This window comes from Grammomys surdaster, unplaced genomic scaffold, assembly GCF_004785775.1.
Source record: "Grammomys surdaster isolate TR1022 unplaced genomic scaffold, NIH_TR_1.0 138, whole genome shotgun sequence".
NCBI lineage: Eukaryota > Metazoa > Chordata > Mammalia > Rodentia > Muridae > Grammomys > Grammomys surdaster.
Genome location: NW_021604596.1, coordinates 995,296 through 1,013,199, shown reverse-complemented (window position 1 = coordinate 1,013,199; position 17,904 = coordinate 995,296).

Here is a 17,904-nt window from a genome sequence, read left to right as displayed (position 1 = left end):
CTCTCTCTCTCTCTTTTTCTCTCTCTCTCTCTCTCTCTCTCTCTCTCCTCCCGCCCCGTCTTTCTTCCTCCCTTCCTCCTCTTTTCTTCTTGCATCTGTCTGCTTGCTTTGGGGGACATGGAAGTCTCAACTACTCTTTTCACTCAGCAATTGGACCATGGCTTCTCTTCTTTACTGATAGATCAAGAGCCAATTGGGGAACAGGACCTTAGCATCAGACCTACCCATACCAGTTCTTACATGTCTCTTTTCTTACCTCACCTATACTTTCTCCCTCTCTTCCATGTTTTAGTTTCCTCTATCTCACCATCTTTTCAATCCTTTATTTCTTTCTACTTCTTGGTTTCACTTTTATTTTCTTCTCTTTTGCCTTCTTCTGCTTTGTCTATTTCTCAAAATATCATTCTCTTTGCTCTTGCCAATCTAACATTTTACTCCTATCCTAAACATAAGTAGATCATCTATCTTTCAAAACATAATCAACACAAGAATAAAAATCATTATTTTTCACAGAATTTACTCAAGAAACTTGACCTAAATTCAATGTTAATGATTTAGAGTTTTAAATATATGCTGTAATGTTAGTAATTTTGTAGCAACTGCTTCTCTAGAAAAGCAAGCCAGTTTAATTAAACATCTGAAATGAATAGATATTGAACCTATATCTAACAGTTAAGATGTGGAAGAACTACAAAACTCATTATAGATTGTTTCTATTAATTTCTACCTTTCTATAGATTTTATTATACTCCAAATAATATGCAGAGATGAATCTCTCCTCATCATTAAAAACAACAGATCTTTTTTTTTTTATGATTGAGCAAAACTGTAGAATTGTGGTAGAACAGCCAGATACCCTTTTTACTAGTAATTCATTTTAAAGCAGCATTTCACTGAAATATATTTAGAGATTATTGGTCAAAAAATTTAGGAATAATGTTCAGCTTTAAAAAGAAGTAAAATTTAGGAAAAATGTTGTAACGGCCCGTTCTGCTGCTCCAGTCCATGGGTCAGGGTCTAGCAAGAGAGAGGGTGGGGACAGAGATGGGAAGAATGGATACAAGACAGGGATTCTGATCTGGAGACAAGACAGAGTCTGCTGAGTCTGCTTTGGGATTCCAGTTTATACAGAAGACCTGGTGAAACAACTAGCCTTCCAAGGCTGAGGAACTAAGAGATTTTTAAACTTCTAATTCACAGCTACCCATTGTTGCATGAGTTGGACTGCAGACTCTAAGTCATTACAATAAGTTCCCTTAATCTGTGATTCTAGAGACCCTTGACTAATACAATACCATTTCTTTCTTTAATACCCTATATTTAAAGTAGTAAAGAAAAGTATAATAACAAAATTGATAGCCATTTTATCTTGGAACGTAAGAAACTAAAAATGTACATTTTTTATTAATATTTTTTGCCACTTAAAAATATGACTTTCTGAAAGTATAAAGTAAAATCTGAAAATATTTGAGATTATATATATATATATATATATATATATATATATGTATATATATATATATTCCCTGATTGATCTTTTCAACCTGCTATACGCATGACAAATAATAAATAAATTCCTCAGAAATATGCAGAATAAATGTCAGTTTCACATAGATTTCTAAAGAGTAATTTGGAGCATATTTTCCCTAAAAGTTTTGGAATATAGAAAAACATCTTTGATGGCTCAGTTCCTATAACTGAATACCATCTAGATATACAATTATATTACAGGCTTATCTGATGTATCTGACAATGAACATCTCCTTTTGGCTTAACACAAAAACTACCTTAAGAGAGACACCACAAAGTCAAACTCAGGTGCAGTTTACCACTCACTGGGAGGAAAATCTCACCACTATGTAACCTGTAAAATAATAGCAAAGTCAAATTTAAAATGCAACTTCCCTTGTATTACTATTAAAACTAAGATACATTGATATTGCCAAAATAGTTTTCAGAGATAAAAAATTAAAGCTTTGTATATGATTTATTTGAGTTTGCATCAATATCAATACCAAAAAGAATTCAGAACCTAATTGTTATCATCCCATAGAAAGAGGTACAGTCTTCAACAAGTCACACTGAGTGGTAACTAAAAACATAAGGCACAGTGATCTTTTTAAAATTAAGAAACCTATTTTTCACTTTTTCAGAATATGATAATTACATATAAGCTTATGGCATATTTTGTTTAAATCCACCTCAAATTCCCACACTCTCCTTGACTTCAGTTTTCTTTCCAAACAACATATGCTCTTTTTTTTTTTTTTAACGACTTACCTCTGTCTTTATGTGCATTGACTTATAGTCATTTCCTGACGCGTGAGTAGCCTCTCAGTGCCTGTATTCCTGAAGAAAACTGGCTTTTTTCTTTTGCAAGCAGCCATCTATCATCTACAGGTTCTCAGCTATAGATGATTCTTAATGAGCCCTTCCTCACCAAGTCCAAGAAGTTGGTTGTGCTCATATTTATAGGTATTACGCATGCACACACATCGGCTTTAAGTTGAAATGTGCAAGACCTCTGTCATGTGTCAAAAGACTCTTTTACTGTACACATCTAGCATCTCTGGCTCTTACATTTTGTTTGTTTGATTTTGTTATGTTTTGCTTTGCTTTTTGTTTTTGTTTTGCTTGGTTTTGGTTTTTTTTCTCTCTCTTTGCAATGGGGGAAGGAATGTTATATAGAAATATAGTTTTAAAATTCAGTAAAAGTAACTTTTTATTAAAGGAATTTTACTTTATGTTATTTATTGATAGATTTTTTTTTACTTTTTTTTTTTTACAGTCCAGTCATTACCAAGGTGGTCTGCCCTCCCACAGTTACTCATTTCATTCCTTCTTCCCCCTGTCTTCAAGAGGATATTCCCACACTCTACTCTCAACCGCCGTCCCTGCCAAGTCTCTCCACTCTCTGGATCCTCAATTCCATTGAGGGTTATGCATGTCTTTTCCCACTGAGACCAGATCATGCAGTCCTCTGCTGTATATGTGTTAGAAGCCTCAGACCAGCTCCTGTATGCTGCCTGATTATGTCGCTTTATTAACATGGCTTTATTTTTCAAAGGACCCAGTACTTACCTTCAAGTAAATGCAAGGAAATGTATGTTAAAGCCTTACTAATTCATGCAAAACTTTTAAAAGATTCCATATGATATCTAGCTAAAAATATACACACACACATATACACACACATACACACACACACACGCACACATACATTTGCTAAATCAATGCTGTCACTACCAGTGGTTTCAGAAAGATCTCTCTAAACAACAATATCTTGACCATTCCATGTTTCCTATTTTCCTTATTCTCAAATTTAAGTTTATATCTTAAGTACTTACCCATTATTTTCTTGTTTAAGAGGCCTTACTGATTAGTTTTGTTAAGGACAGATCCCTGAGGACAGAATGCAAGAGTCATCCCGAGCATTAATAACTAAAACATATTTTTTCAAGAGAATGTTATCATTAACTATTGGGGCTTAGATTTTAATTAATGTGACACACACTTTTCAGATTTAGTCTTACTCAGGAAAATAAAGCAGTTTCTTAGTGTAATATTTATACACACACACACACATATACACACACACACACATATATATGTATATATATATACATATGTATGTATGTGTGTGTGTCTGTATATGCATATATGTGTATATGTATATGATATATAATATATATATTTAACAAAATATCTACAACATAGCATTCTTCCAGGTCTCATTATGGAGAAAAAAATATCTTAATGGCTTGTTTGTATTTAATTTTTAAATGAAATTTAACAACAACTAAGATTGCAAAAATAAATTCCAATAACAACTCAGAATCAAAATAATGCTTTTAACTGATTAATTAAATTTCAAAATGCTGCTAGTAGCCTCCTTCCTTATCATTACTTACTAATTCTATTAAACCAAAAGGTAGAGAGATTGTAAGAATTAATCTGGAATAGGATTATTGGTCTATTGCTGTTGAAAATATTACTTAATTATGAATCTATATATACAAAGACTGAAAGAGAAAAGTATTCCTTGATGGAAGAATCAATGAAAAACCTCACTGGGACATATAGTTTGTTTTTGAAGATACAGCCATGGTCTAGATCAAGAATTTCATACGCCAGACATGATAATGTTGAGATTTAGTAATATATTTTATTTATCAAAAAAATCAAGTAAAAAGTATTAACATTACTGTAACTTATAAGTAGTCTGGGATGTTTGTTTGCTTGTTTATTTGTTTGGTTGGTTGGTTGGTTCTTTCATTTTTTTTTTCTGAAGCAAGGTCTTAGTATATAGCTCAGGCTATATGTAACTCCTTATGTAGACCAGGATGGCCTCAAACTCCCAGGTTTTTCTCAGGATCATCAAAATCTTTATCATTTTTATGGTGTGAAATACATTTAGAAAGACAGCTAGTAAATAACTAAAATTCCATATTAGCATTTATTACAACTTTCATGTTTTTTTTTGTTAATTAATGATCAAATCATGAATTGATCTTTAGAGTCATAAACATGAGCCAAGTGACTTACATGACTTAGTGTAATTTCCAATAAATTATTTAACTTTTGACCATTCTTATTGGTATAAAATTATTGATACCATGCTGAGTAAAGTTACAAAGTCAAATGTTTTTGTTCCACTTAATATCTCTACAGAAACATTTTCATAAGCCTCTGTATCTCATATCATGTCTAAAACCTTTTGAGAAAAAATTTTAACAAATATATCTTCTTGTGGCTTTGAGGAGCAAACATCTAAAGATGTTGAAATTGTAAACTTGGACTGTAATATGGACTTTGAGAGAGGAAAATGTTTTTTGTTTTTGTTGCTATTTTTGTTGTTGGTACTGTTTTACTTTGCTTTGCATACTTCAGTGTCTGATGGATAACAGTAGTATCACTTTATTGTGTTCTGTCTGCTTATACTTCTGTGCTGGATGGTTTTATGCCATTGACACAGTCTAAAGTCATCTGAGAGGAAGGGAACTCAATTAAGAAAATGCCACTATATGATGTGACTAAATATTTTTTAACTAGTGGCCAGTGGAGAAGGGCCCAGTCCATTGTGAGTGATATCATCCCTGGACTGGTGCTTCTGGGTTCTATAGAAAAGCACAGTGAGCAAGCCATGGGGAGCAAGCCAGTATGTAGAACCCCTCCATGGCCTCTACATCAGCTCTTGCCTTCACATTTGTGCCCTTCTTGAATTCCTGTCCTGACTTTCTTAATAACTATAATATGGAAACATAGGACAAATAAATGCTTTCTCCTCAAGTTATTTGGTTATGGTGTTTCAACAAAGAAACAGTACCTACAACTAAGACAATTTCTATTTACTTATCCTGAATGTGTATCTATAATAGTGACCTCTGTATGTGTTCTTTTAGTATTTCCTGGACAATAGAGAATACCTCTTCCTTTGAAGAATTTAATTCTATCATCTACCATAAAAGTTAATGTTTAAATAACTAAGGTACTTAAACTTCTAGATATTACCTTCTAGGGATTATCATAAAATTTAAGTTTTGTATTTTCCCTTACAGGCAACTGTGCCCCAATCTGTAGCACATCTAAGCTCTGTTCACCATGAACCTGTTCTTTACCCCTAATATTCTGTCCTATAATTCATATTAACTAATATATTCATAAAGTATGTTACTAATTTAGATTAGGCTATTTTTTCTGCTCAGCATTACACCAAGAGTTCTATCTAACAGTGCCTCAATATTTCTTCCTGTTTAGTGGTGAATGATATTCCATAGCATGGATATACTACAGTTTGAACATTAACTTACCACAGTATATTTTGATCAATTCAGGCTAGCTTATTATAAAGTTGTTCCAAGAAATCACCTATAAGATACTAGTGTGAACATGTATTTTTAACTCTCTAAGAATTTTCCGAGATAAAAGAACAGAAGTGGTATCACAAAATATTATTATAAGTGAGTACTTGGTTTATGAAAACACTTAGTCATTTTCCAGAATAAATTCAAATTCATGTATTGCTTGTGACAACCTTTGTCAGAATTTGTTATCATTTAGTCCGTTTTCAGTTGCTGTAACAGGTATATGCTGACTTCTTCACCATCTTTCTAGTAGACAATAAAGGTAAATGAAGTTCATGTGATTTTTCTTATTGATATATCTTCAATAAAACTTCTCATCAGTGTGTCTGTTTCTTAAAATTAGACGTTTTTTATGTTGAATTGTGAGAGTTTATTATATTTCACTGATTTGAGCTTTAATTATTTGAAAATTTAACCTCAAAATCTGAAGAGCACATCTGAAACTATCTTACAGGCCCTTTTAAAGAATAAAAGTGTTACTCTTGATAAAGTAGCACATATATTCTCTCATGTATCATGTTTTGATTGTAATGAAAAAGTACGCATTTTATTTGCAATAATATAAATGAAGCTGGGTCCATTACAGCAAATGAAATAACATTTTCAGAGAAAAACCTTGTATGGCCTCACTTATGCATGGAATGTAAAAAGGATGCATTTAAAGAATCAGAACCTAGACCCCATAGTCATTAGGAGTTTGACTGAATGAGGGGGAATAGTTTGGTTTCAGTTCACTAAGATAGATAACCTCTGGAGACCACAGTGTAGAAACTGTAGATAAGTAGCATGTGCTGTCAATGCACTGACTGCTCTAATATGAAAATAGATCCTAAATATCTCACAATATGATAAAAAATATGAGAGAATGGATATACTAATTATGTTAGTTTAATGATCTCATACTGTCCACAAATATCAAAACATAACATTATACAACATAAATATTTCTTTTGTTAGTCATTTATTTTAGTAATGAAAACTTGGAAAATCAATGAAAAGTAAAATATTTGTATTTATTTATTTATTCATCATTCCATTCATTTATATCTCAAACGATATCCCACTTCTCGGTTACCCCTCCACAAATCCCCCATTCCAGATCTACCCTCTCCCTCCTCCCCTTTGCCTCTATGAGGGTGCTCCCCACCCACCCACACTCTCCTGCCACACCACTCCAGCATCTCCCCTATGCTGGGGCATCAAGCCTCCTCAGGACCAAGGGCCTCCCCTCCCATTGCTGTCAGGCAAGGCTATCCTCTACTACATATGTATCTGGAGTCATGGATCCCTCCCTGTACATCCCTTGGTTGATAGTCTAGTCTCTGGGAGCACTGGATGATCCTGCCAGCTAATGTTGTTCTTCCTATGAGGTTGTACTCCCTCCCCATCCTGTCCTCCAGTTCTTCTGTCAGCTACCCCACTGTGTCCCTGAGTTCAGTCTGATGGTTGGACCCAAGCATCCACATTTGCATTGGTTAGTTGCTGGCTGGACCTCCCAAGAAGCAGGTGCACCAGGTCCCTGTCAGCAAATTTCTCTTGGCAACAGCAACAACATAGGGTTTGGTGTCTACAGACAGGATGGATCTCCAAGTTGGGCAGTCCTTGGATGGCCCTTGCTTCAGTCTCTGCTCCATTTTTTGTCCCTTTTTTTTCCTTTGGATAGGAACATTTCTGGGTTAAAACTCTGAGATGGGTGGGTGCCCTCATCCCTTGACCAGAGCCTATCTGTTGGAGGTGGTCTCTATAGGTTCCATCTCTCCCTTCTCTGTGCATTTCAACTAAAGTCATCTCCATTGGATCCTGGGAGCCTCTCTTTTCCCTAGTGTCTGGGACCCTCCAATGGCTATCCAAAGTTCCTCATTGTCACCTGCTACACATTTTTATTCTATTTCATGACCCTCTGTACCTCTCTCCCATCCCCTCCAATAACTAAGACTGTCCCTTATTTCCTCCCCCTCATCTCTCCCTCCCAGGTCCCCCTCTCCCTACTCCTCCAGCGATGATCCTGTTCTCCTCTAAGCACAGGACTGATGCATCCACAACCTGGCTTTTCTTTCACCTAAGCTTCATATAGTCTGTGGATTGAATCATGGGCACTGTAACCATTTGAGCTAATATCCACTTATCAGTGTGTATATATCATGTGTGTTTTTTTGTGTTTGGGTTACCTCACACAGGATGATATTTTCTAGTTCCATCCATTTGCCTGCAAATTTCATGAAGTCATTGTTTTTAATTGCTGAGTAGGGACCCAAAGGGTCTTTTCTAGTCCCATACCCTCCTTACACTTTCCCCCTGCCACCTGGTGTCAAGGCTAGGCCAAGTTCCATTCTCCCCCCACAGAAACATTTTTGAGTAAAAAATGCTCAGAATGTACAGAGTGATAGTCACCTGACCCTCTAGAAAGTCCCAGGTTGAGTTCAAATACATGTCATACTTGCTAGCCAGTAGATTTAAAGGTCAATATGCTTAGCCAATAAGTTTGAACTGTAATCTTGCTGATATAACCTGTGCCCCTAAAAATTATAAAAACTGCTTATAACAGCCATTTGGAGTCACCTTTTAGTCACTCTCCTTGAGAGACTAATTGAAGGTCAACCCTGAACCTCCCAGGAAAAAAAATCTCTTGCTTTCGCATCCATCTATGTTTTGGTGTCTCACTTAGGGGGCTTATCGAAGTAAGTACCACAGACCTATAGTCAGAATCTTACATGAGTAATACTCCATTTAGTAAATGTACCACATATTCTGTTTCCATTCCTCTTTTGAGGGATATCTGGGTTCTTTCCAGCTTCTGGCTATGAACACAGTAGAGCATGTGTCCTTGTTATATGTTGGAACAAGTTTTGGGTGGTGTGGAGAGCTTTTTGGAGCCCCTTCTAGAAACTTGATGGGAATTTGACAGCAGGCCAGAACAAAAGAAGTTTGTCAAGTCTGGAATCTGACTTTGGGCCAGGACTCAGGAAATATGCTCAGCTTAAGAACATTTACATTTGAATTAACCCAAAGCTCAGCTGAGGCATATGTGGCAGTTCTTTTGTCTTGGTCATCCTGACTAGCCCCTAGAAAGTTGTTTATGGGATTTTGTTTATTGCCTTGCTTGTTCCTGACCCAGAACTGATCTTATCATTTTGTATGTACTTAAAGTGGTATACAAGCAGTCTGGAAAAAAAAAAAAACCTTCTTCAGCCACAGAACTGGCTGGGGTGATGCTACAGTGTTGTCTAATTGTCTCTATTCTTTTTAATCTTCCCTCCTGCCCTGGAGAATCTGATGACTGACTGGGCTGGCTTGGTCAAATGGAGCTTCAACAAGCTACAGTAAGTGGGATACAGTGAAGGACACTGTGGGAGGAGGTGTGTAAAGAAATGTAAAGAAGATTTGGGCCAGTGGTGAATAAACCTTATAAAAAGGGACAAGGAAATGGTAAAATGGTGTGTGTGTGTGTGTGTGTGTGTTTAAAGTAAAAATCTAGAGAAGCAAAGATGATTTTCATAGATGCTTTGTACCCTGATTACAGATAGTTTAGTCCAAAGACATGAGCGAGAGAAAAGGTTTGAGAAAAACAGTCCTCCCTACCTATCTGGGGATGCTTTGGCTAAAGAGAAGGATAAAGAATGTAAGCTGTTTCCAAGCTCTCCTAGGGACAGGAGGAAGTCAGGAGATGTCCTGCATCCTCTCTGGCTCCTACTGGAGAAATACTTAGTTCTGGTTCTGGGTCTCTTAGGTAGGATATATGAATCCCTTTGGCACAACTAGTTCTCTCCTCTCTGTCTATTGCCTGTCCTTGACACATCAATATGTCCATGTCTGTGTTTTCATTTCATTGTTTGCTTTTTGTTGTTGTTGTTGTTGTTGTTGTCCTGTATTTCATGGTCAAAAGAAAATATGGTTAAAACTTTATCTGCTAGAAAAAGTAAGGATTTTGTCTAGTATAAATAAGTAAGTGTATAGCCACTTCATTTTTGTTTCTGACTGCTTTTAAATGTGTAGATATGCTCTGCATGTCTTAATTATAGATTATTGGCTTGTAAGTTATTGAGTATGATTAAAAATTTGTAACATGTAACAGAAATTGGCTTAAAACAGGTAACTCAGGGTTCGAGTCATTCTAGATAGCAACTTGTGGCATAAGCCAACCCACGGAAACAAGTCTCTAAAGATATATTTAAATTGGGATAATATTTTATGTAACTCTTATCCTAGAAACCAGACTTATAAAAGATCGAATTTAGGGTGTGTCTCTGTGAGGTATTGGAGGCTGCACCTTTGTATGTTCATGTGCAGGAACTGGCAGCCAGACTTCGTAGCATGGTGATGATGTACTTGGTGTTGATTTTGGAGAGAGTGGATTGTTTGTTGGAAGCTGAGTTTTGCTTTCCAAAGTTGTGGTTGTGCTCTGGTGTTGCAAGGGAAACTTGAAGATTGAGGTTGAACTGCCATTGTTTCATTAGCTGTAGTCTACAGTTGATCCCAGGCTCAGGATTCTAGCTCACACATATTTGTAATTAAGAAAAAAATCAAGTATGTGGTGATTGTTGCAGTATTTTGGAAGGATTGATGAGGCTTGTCTAATCTAGCTGCCATTCCAGGAAATTCATATAGAATTATTATGGATTTGGAGGATTGTTTATGTATTGTTCCTTTGCATCCTGGTAACTGTGGGAGGTTTGCATTTGCGCTGACTGCTTGTAATTTTGGAGAGTCCATGAAGTGGTATCATTGGAAAGTTTTGCTTCAAGGAATGGCTAATATCACTACATTATGTAAAAATTTTGTCTCTGCTTCAATACAAGAAGTTAGGACTTTGAGTCTTTAAGTGTATATTATTCATTTTATGGATGGTGTTTCACTAGCTGATCCCTCTGGAGGAGTTTTACTACAAGCCTTTGCTTTTATACAACAAGCTTTAATATCTTGGATCAGTTATTGCTGCAGAAAAGATTCAAAGGCAATACTTTTTTCAATATTTGGACATCAGTTATATCCTAATAAGAAAAGATAGTTTACTTTAAATTATTTTCAAAAAATGTTAGTAGATGTTAATTGGCTAAGGCCTCACCTTAAGCTCACCACAGAAGGACTTAAGCCTCTGATATTCTCGAGGGGAACACAAATCCTGATTCCCCTCAATTAACTAATGAGGGATGGATAGCTTTGCAAAAAGTAGAGGAAGCTATTAGTCAACAATAGATATATTATAAAGATTATGATCAGTTGTTGGCTGTTTCCACCCACAGCAGTCCTTTGGCAAAAGTGACCATTAAAGTGGATTCATCTTTCTTCATCTCAAAAGAAAGTTTTAATACCCTATTTTGAAGCTGTTGCCATGTTAACATAGAATTGTAGGATAGAATCACAAAAGTAGTTTGGTAAAGAACCTGATGAAATATTTATTCTTTATTCCAAACAGAAATTTAATTGGTTATTGCAGAATACTGATATTTGGCCTATTGTATATGCAAGTTTTTATGCAAAATTGATAATCATTACCCAAAAGACAAGTTATAACAATTTGCCTCTATGCATGCTTTTGTATTTCCTGTAAATTTACACATGTAGCTCATAGAAAATGCCCTTACTCTATTTACAGATGGCTCATTTAATGAGAAGGCAGCATATGTAGTTGGATCACATGTTTATTCTCTTGAGTTTCCCCTTGCTTCAGCAGAGATTATTGAATTACATGCTGTAGCCACTGATTTTGAAATGTTGCAAAATCAAGCTTTCAATTTAGATATGATAACCAATATATAGCTTATGGTTTGCAATTGCTTGAAATTATTTCTTTTTTAGAAATTTCCAATTCTCAGATTTTACAATTATTTTTGCAAATACAACTTAATTAAAAAAACATACTGTTTCTTAGCTCTATAGGACATTTAAAAGTTCATACTGGATTGCCTGGACCCCTTAGTGAGGCACTGCCACAGCAGATTTGAATACTAGGCAGATTATAGGCCTTACATTGGAACAATCAGCCAATACAGTTTCATTCTTTACATCATCAAAATAGCAATAACTTGAGACAATAACTTGGTATTTCTAGAGAATGTGCAATCAAATTGTAATGGCTTGCTCTCAGTTTCTTCCTGTGCCACATAGTGGTGTTAATCCTCAAAGACTTATATCTAATCAATTATGGCAAATGGATGTTACTCATCTTTCTGATTTTAGAAAATTAAAATATGTATGTGTGACTATTGACACCTTTTCAGACTTTCTAGTTGCAACTGCTTTAAAAGGAGAAGCAGCTAATGTAATTAGTCATTGCTTTATTAATTCTCCATGTTGGGGGTTTCATATCAGATTAAAACAGATAATGGAACTGTCTCTTGCAGTAAAGCATTTGAGATGTTTTGTCAACAATTTAGTATTACCCATATTACTGAGATTCCTTACAATCCTCAAGGATAAGGTATTGTGAAACAGGTACTGTGGAACTTTAAAACAATATCTTCATAAAACAAAAAACGGGGAGTTATATCTTTTGGTATCAGGCTCCAACCCCAATGACATCACAACTAGGTGACCTCCACATTATTGCCAAGGCAACTGTCATACATACCTAGAATCCACCTGGCTACCTCCCATTTTTACCTGGGAGAGGCTACATCACTGCTCATATAAAACAGGCAGAACACCCTGACCTCTCTCTCTTCTTCCATCTTCTTCCTCTTCTTCTCCTCCCATCTTTGCCCTATCTCCTGAATAAACCCCACTTGGAACCTTTTGGTCTGGTGTGGTTGGTTCTAAGCTGTGTGTCATTGGTGCCTTGGGCCAAGAATCGAAAAAATCAGGAACCACGACCCATGTAGCTACTGCCACCAGCTGCCAGTAGTGCTGGCTTCTGTGACTGTGCAGGACTGCCATGTGGACCACCACCATTGCCACCATGGCCACTGTTATACCACATGGACTCCATCCTCTGCTACCTGCTGTCATGAACAGTGTGGATTTCCACCGCTATCTCAGACCAACTCCACCTGCCACTGCAAGGCTCATGAAACTTCTACCACATGAAATGTGCCACTGCAGCCCCCCTACATGAAGCTGTACTTTGCCATGAGGGCTAGGCAGCCAGACAGGCTGATACAGACCTCATGGTTTCACCTTTCCTGATACCAGACTGCTGAAGCCTGAAAACACACATGGGCATATTGATTGGTAAGGAGCTTCCAATTGGTGGGAGGGACTCTAAATGCCCAGATAGCACCTGGCCAGCCTTTCCTGGGCTGAGGGGTTGGTGTTTCAATGCCCCAGTCTGTATGACTGGCCTCCTGGCTGACCTGCGACTTAGGACCTTTGAGTGACTTCCCTCCTCAAAAGCAGTTCATAAATCTCCCAAGCTCTTGCAGCAGCAGATAAATCTCTGGTACCAGGTTGAGCTGCTTTCAGGTGATCTTTAGGAGACCACCACTGCTGGGGCCCCTAGATATTCTTGTGATGACCTGAGTTTCTAGATTGGCTGTCTGATCTGTTGCCAACACTTCTCAGGACGCTGGTACAAAGAGTTTGGCAACAACCCCCATCACACAATGGGAGTTAAATTGTCTTTGACTATATCCCCAGATGTCCCACTGTCAAATCTCTAAAATTAACGCCGGATTTGAGGCCTTCCAAAATGATACATCTCTGCAATAAGGTCTGGATTCAGTACCCTCTAGAGGAGTAGAGTAAGGCTAATGATTTGTTAGAGATAATTTTATATCCAGTAACTTTTCAAAAAGTCTTTATCAGGTGTAGGAGCTCTCTGGTAGAATTTTGGGGGTTGCTTATATATTCTATCATGTCACCTGCAAATAGTAATATCTTTTTTTAAAATTTAATGTTTGATTGATTGGTTGATTGATTGATTTTTTATACTCAAGATTTTTCCCCCTACTGGTTCACCATCCAGATGTCCTACATTCCATATCTCCTCTCTATCTCCCTTTGTCCATGAGGATGTCCCAACCCCCCAAGTCCCCACCAGACCTCACATCCCTTTTTGTGGGTGCTCCATGGCCTCAGTAGTAGTGTCAGGCCTTGGGGCCTCCCCTTGAGCTGATTCCACTTTGGGCCTGTTTTCAGACTTTCTTCCTCAGGCTCGTCTTTATTTCCATGCCTGTAGTTCTTTCAGACAGGAACAATTTTGGGTCAAAGTTTTGACTGTGGGATGGCAAATACATTCCTCACTTGTTGCCCTGTCTTCCTGTAGGAGGTGGGCTCTACAGGTTTTCTCTCCCAACTGTAGGACATTTCGTCTAGAATCCCTCCCTTTGAGTCCAGAGAATACTCACCTCCCAGGTCTCTGAAACATTCTGGAGGGTCCCCCCAACCTCCTATCTCCCGAAATTGCCTGTTTCCATTCTTTCTGCTGGCACTCAATGCTTAAGTCCTTTTCTCCCACCCAATACTAGATCATATTCCCCTCTTCCCCACCCCCTGTTAACTTTTCCTCCAAGGTTCTTCCTTTCCCCATTATGATTGCTTGTTTTTCCTTCCCAAGTGAGACTGAGGCATCTTCAATTGGGTCCTTCAGCTTGTTGACCATTTTGAGTTCTGTGTACTGTATGTTGGGTATTCTGTACTTTTGTGTGTGTGTGATTTATTTTTATTTATTTATTTTTAAAATCAAATCATAATTTTTACTTATTCACACAGGGGTTGTAAACACAAAGAGGCAGGAAGTGGGGAAGGAGATGACGCAAGAGCATGCGTGGGTGTTCAGGGGGAGTATAGCTATCTTTCAGAACAGGATATCAGCTGGGTTAAGGTTCAGGGGACATGTCACTATGACTCTGCCTATGATTCACTTGTCCTTATCTAAGTTGGTACTATCCGCCAAGGCTACCTATTTACAAGGTCTATGACTACTCAGGCTGATCAATTTCCACAAAAGCTGCCTGTTTACAATAGTTTATAGCCATCTGTTTCAATGTTTTCCACAGAGACCCAACCAAGACTTTGTGTTAACATGCATGTATGACAGGACTTTTTTTTTTTTGGCTAATATCCACTTATTAGTGAGTACATACTATGCATGTTCTATTGGGTCTGAGTTAGCTCACTCAGGATGATATTTTCTAGTTCTATCCATTTACCTGCAAAACTCAGGATATCTTTGTTCTTAATAGCTAAGTAGTATTCTATTCTGTAAATGAACCACATCTTCTGTATCCATTCTTCTGTCATGGGACATCTGGGTTGTTTCCAGCTTCTGGCTATCACAAACAAGGCTGCTATGAACATAATGGAATATGTGCCCCTGTGGCATAGTGGGGAATCATTTGGGTATATTACCAAGAGTAGTATTGCTGAGTCTTCAGGTAGATCTATTTCCAATTTTCCAAGGAAGCTCCAGATTGATTTCCAGGGTGGCTGTACCAGTTTGCAGTTCCACCAGCAGTGGAGGAGTGTTCTCCTTTCTCCACATCCTTACCCATTTGTGTTGTCACCTGAGGATTTGGCTTTCAACATTCTAACTAATGTAAGGTGGAATCTCAGGGTTGCTTTGATTTGCATTTCTCTGATCTCTAAGGACTTTGAACATTTCTTTAGGTGCTTCTCAGCCATCAAGACTCCTCTGTTGTGAACTCTCTGTTTAGTTTTATACACCATTTTTTTATTATATTGTTTGATTTTTTTGTAGTGGTTAGTTTCTTGAGTTCTTTATATATTTTTGATATTAGCCCTCTATTGTATGTAGAGTTAGTAAAGTTTTATTTATTTTTCATTTTTCCCCCCTAATCTCTAGGTTATGGATTTGTCTTATTGATTATGTACTGAAGCTTTGCAGTTTCATGAGTTCCCATTTATCAATTCTTGATTTTAGGGCATGAGCCACTGGAGTTCTGTTTAGGAAATTTCCCACTATGCCATTCAGTTCAAGGATCTTTCCCACTTTCTCTTCTATTAGATTCAGTGCATCTGGTTTTATGCTGAGATCCTTGATCCACTTGGACTTGAGCTTTTTTAAAGGTAACAAATATGGGTCTATTTTCATTTTTCTATATAGAGATAGCCAGTTAGATCAGCAGCGTTGATTTCTTTTTTCTATTGTATATTTTTGACTTCTTTGTCAAAGATCAAGTGATCTTAAGTGTGTGGTTTTATTTCTCGGTTTTTATTTCTATTCCATTGATCAAGGTGTCTGTCTATGTACCAATGCCATGCATTTTTAAATCACTATTGCTCTGTAGTAAAGCTTGAGGTCAGGGATGGTGATTCCCCCATATGGTCTTTCATTAAGAATTGTTCTTTTTTTGCTATTCTGGTTTTTCTGCCTTTCCAGGTGAATTTGAGAGTTGCTCTTTCCATGCCTTTGAAGAAATGTGTTGAGATTTTGATGGGGATTGCATTAAATCTGTAGATTACCTTTGGTAGGATGGCCATTTTTACCATATTAATCCTACCAATCCATGAGCATGGGAGATCTCTCCATTTTCTGAGATCTTTGATTTTTTTCTTGAAAGACTTGAAGTTATTGTCTTAAAAATCTTACAATTATTTGATTAGAGTTATCCCAAGATATTTTATATTATTTGTGGCTATTGTGAAAGGAGTTGTTTTACTAATTTCTTTCTCAGCCTGTTTATCAATTCTATAAATGAAGTCTACTGATTTATTTGAGTTAATTTTGTATCTTGACACTTTGCTGAAGTTGTTTATCAGCTAGAGAAGTTCTCTGGTAGAATTTTTTTGCAGTCCCTTATATATACTATCATATCATCTCCAAATTGTAATACATTTATTTCTTCTTTGCCAATCTATCCTCTTGATTTCTTTTTATTGTCTTATTACTCTAGCTAGGTCTTTGAGTACTATATTCAATAGATATGAGGAGAGTGGGCATCCTTGTCTTTTCTCTGACTTTAGTGGGATTGCTTCAAGTATCTCTTCATTTAATTTGATATTGACTGTTGGTTTGCAGAAAATTGCTTTAATTATGTTTATATATGGGCCTCAAATTCCTGATCTTTCCAGTACTTTTAACATGAAGGTGTGTTGTATTTTCTCAAATGCTTTTTCTATGAAGATAATCATATGATATTTTTCAAGTTTGTTTATATAGTGGATTACGTTAAAGGATTTTCATATATCGAACCAACCTTGAATCCCTGAAGCCTACTTGATCTTGGAGAATGATGGTTTTGATATGTTCTTTGATTCATTTTGCAAAAATTTTACTGAGTATTTTTGCACTGATATTCGTAAGTGAGATTGATCTGAAGTTCTCATTTTTGGTTGGGTCTTTGTATGGTTTAAGTATTAGAGTAATTGTGGCTTTATAGAATGAATTAGGTAGTGTTCCTTCTGTTTCTCTTTAATGGACTATTTTGAGGTCTTCCTTGAAGGTCTGATAGAATTCTTCACTAAAATCATCTGGCCCTGGGCTTTTTTTAGTCGGGAGACTTCTAATGATTACTTCTATTTTCTTTAGGGGTTATGTGACTGTTTAGATGGTTTATCTGATCCTGATTTAGATTTGGTACCTGTTATCTGTCTAGAAAATCATCCATTTCATCTACGTTTTCTAATTTTGTTGATTATGAACTTTTGTAGTAGGATCTGATTATTTTTTTAATTTCCTCAGTTTCTATTATGTGTCACTTTTCATTTCTGATTTTGTTTGGTTACTGGCTCTGTACCCTCTAGATAGTTTGGCAAAGGTTTAATTGATCCTATTGATTTTCTCAAAGAACGAGCTCCTAGTTTTGTTGATTCTGTGTGTATATTTCTCTTTGTATCTAATTGGTTGATTTCAGTCCTGAGTTTGATTATTTCCTACCATCTATCTCTCTTGGGTGTATTTGCTTCTTTTTATTCTATAGCTTTTAGATGTGCTGTTGAGCTACTAGTGTATGATCTCTCCAATTTCTTTATGGAGGCACTCAGTGCTATACATTTTCTTCTTAGCACTGTTGCATTGTGTCACATAAGTTTGGATACATTCTGCCTTCATTTTCATTGAATTCTAAAAAGTCTTTTCTTTCTTTCTTTCTTTCTTCCTTTCTTTCTTTCTTTCTTTCTTTCTTTCTTTCTTTCTTTCTTTCTT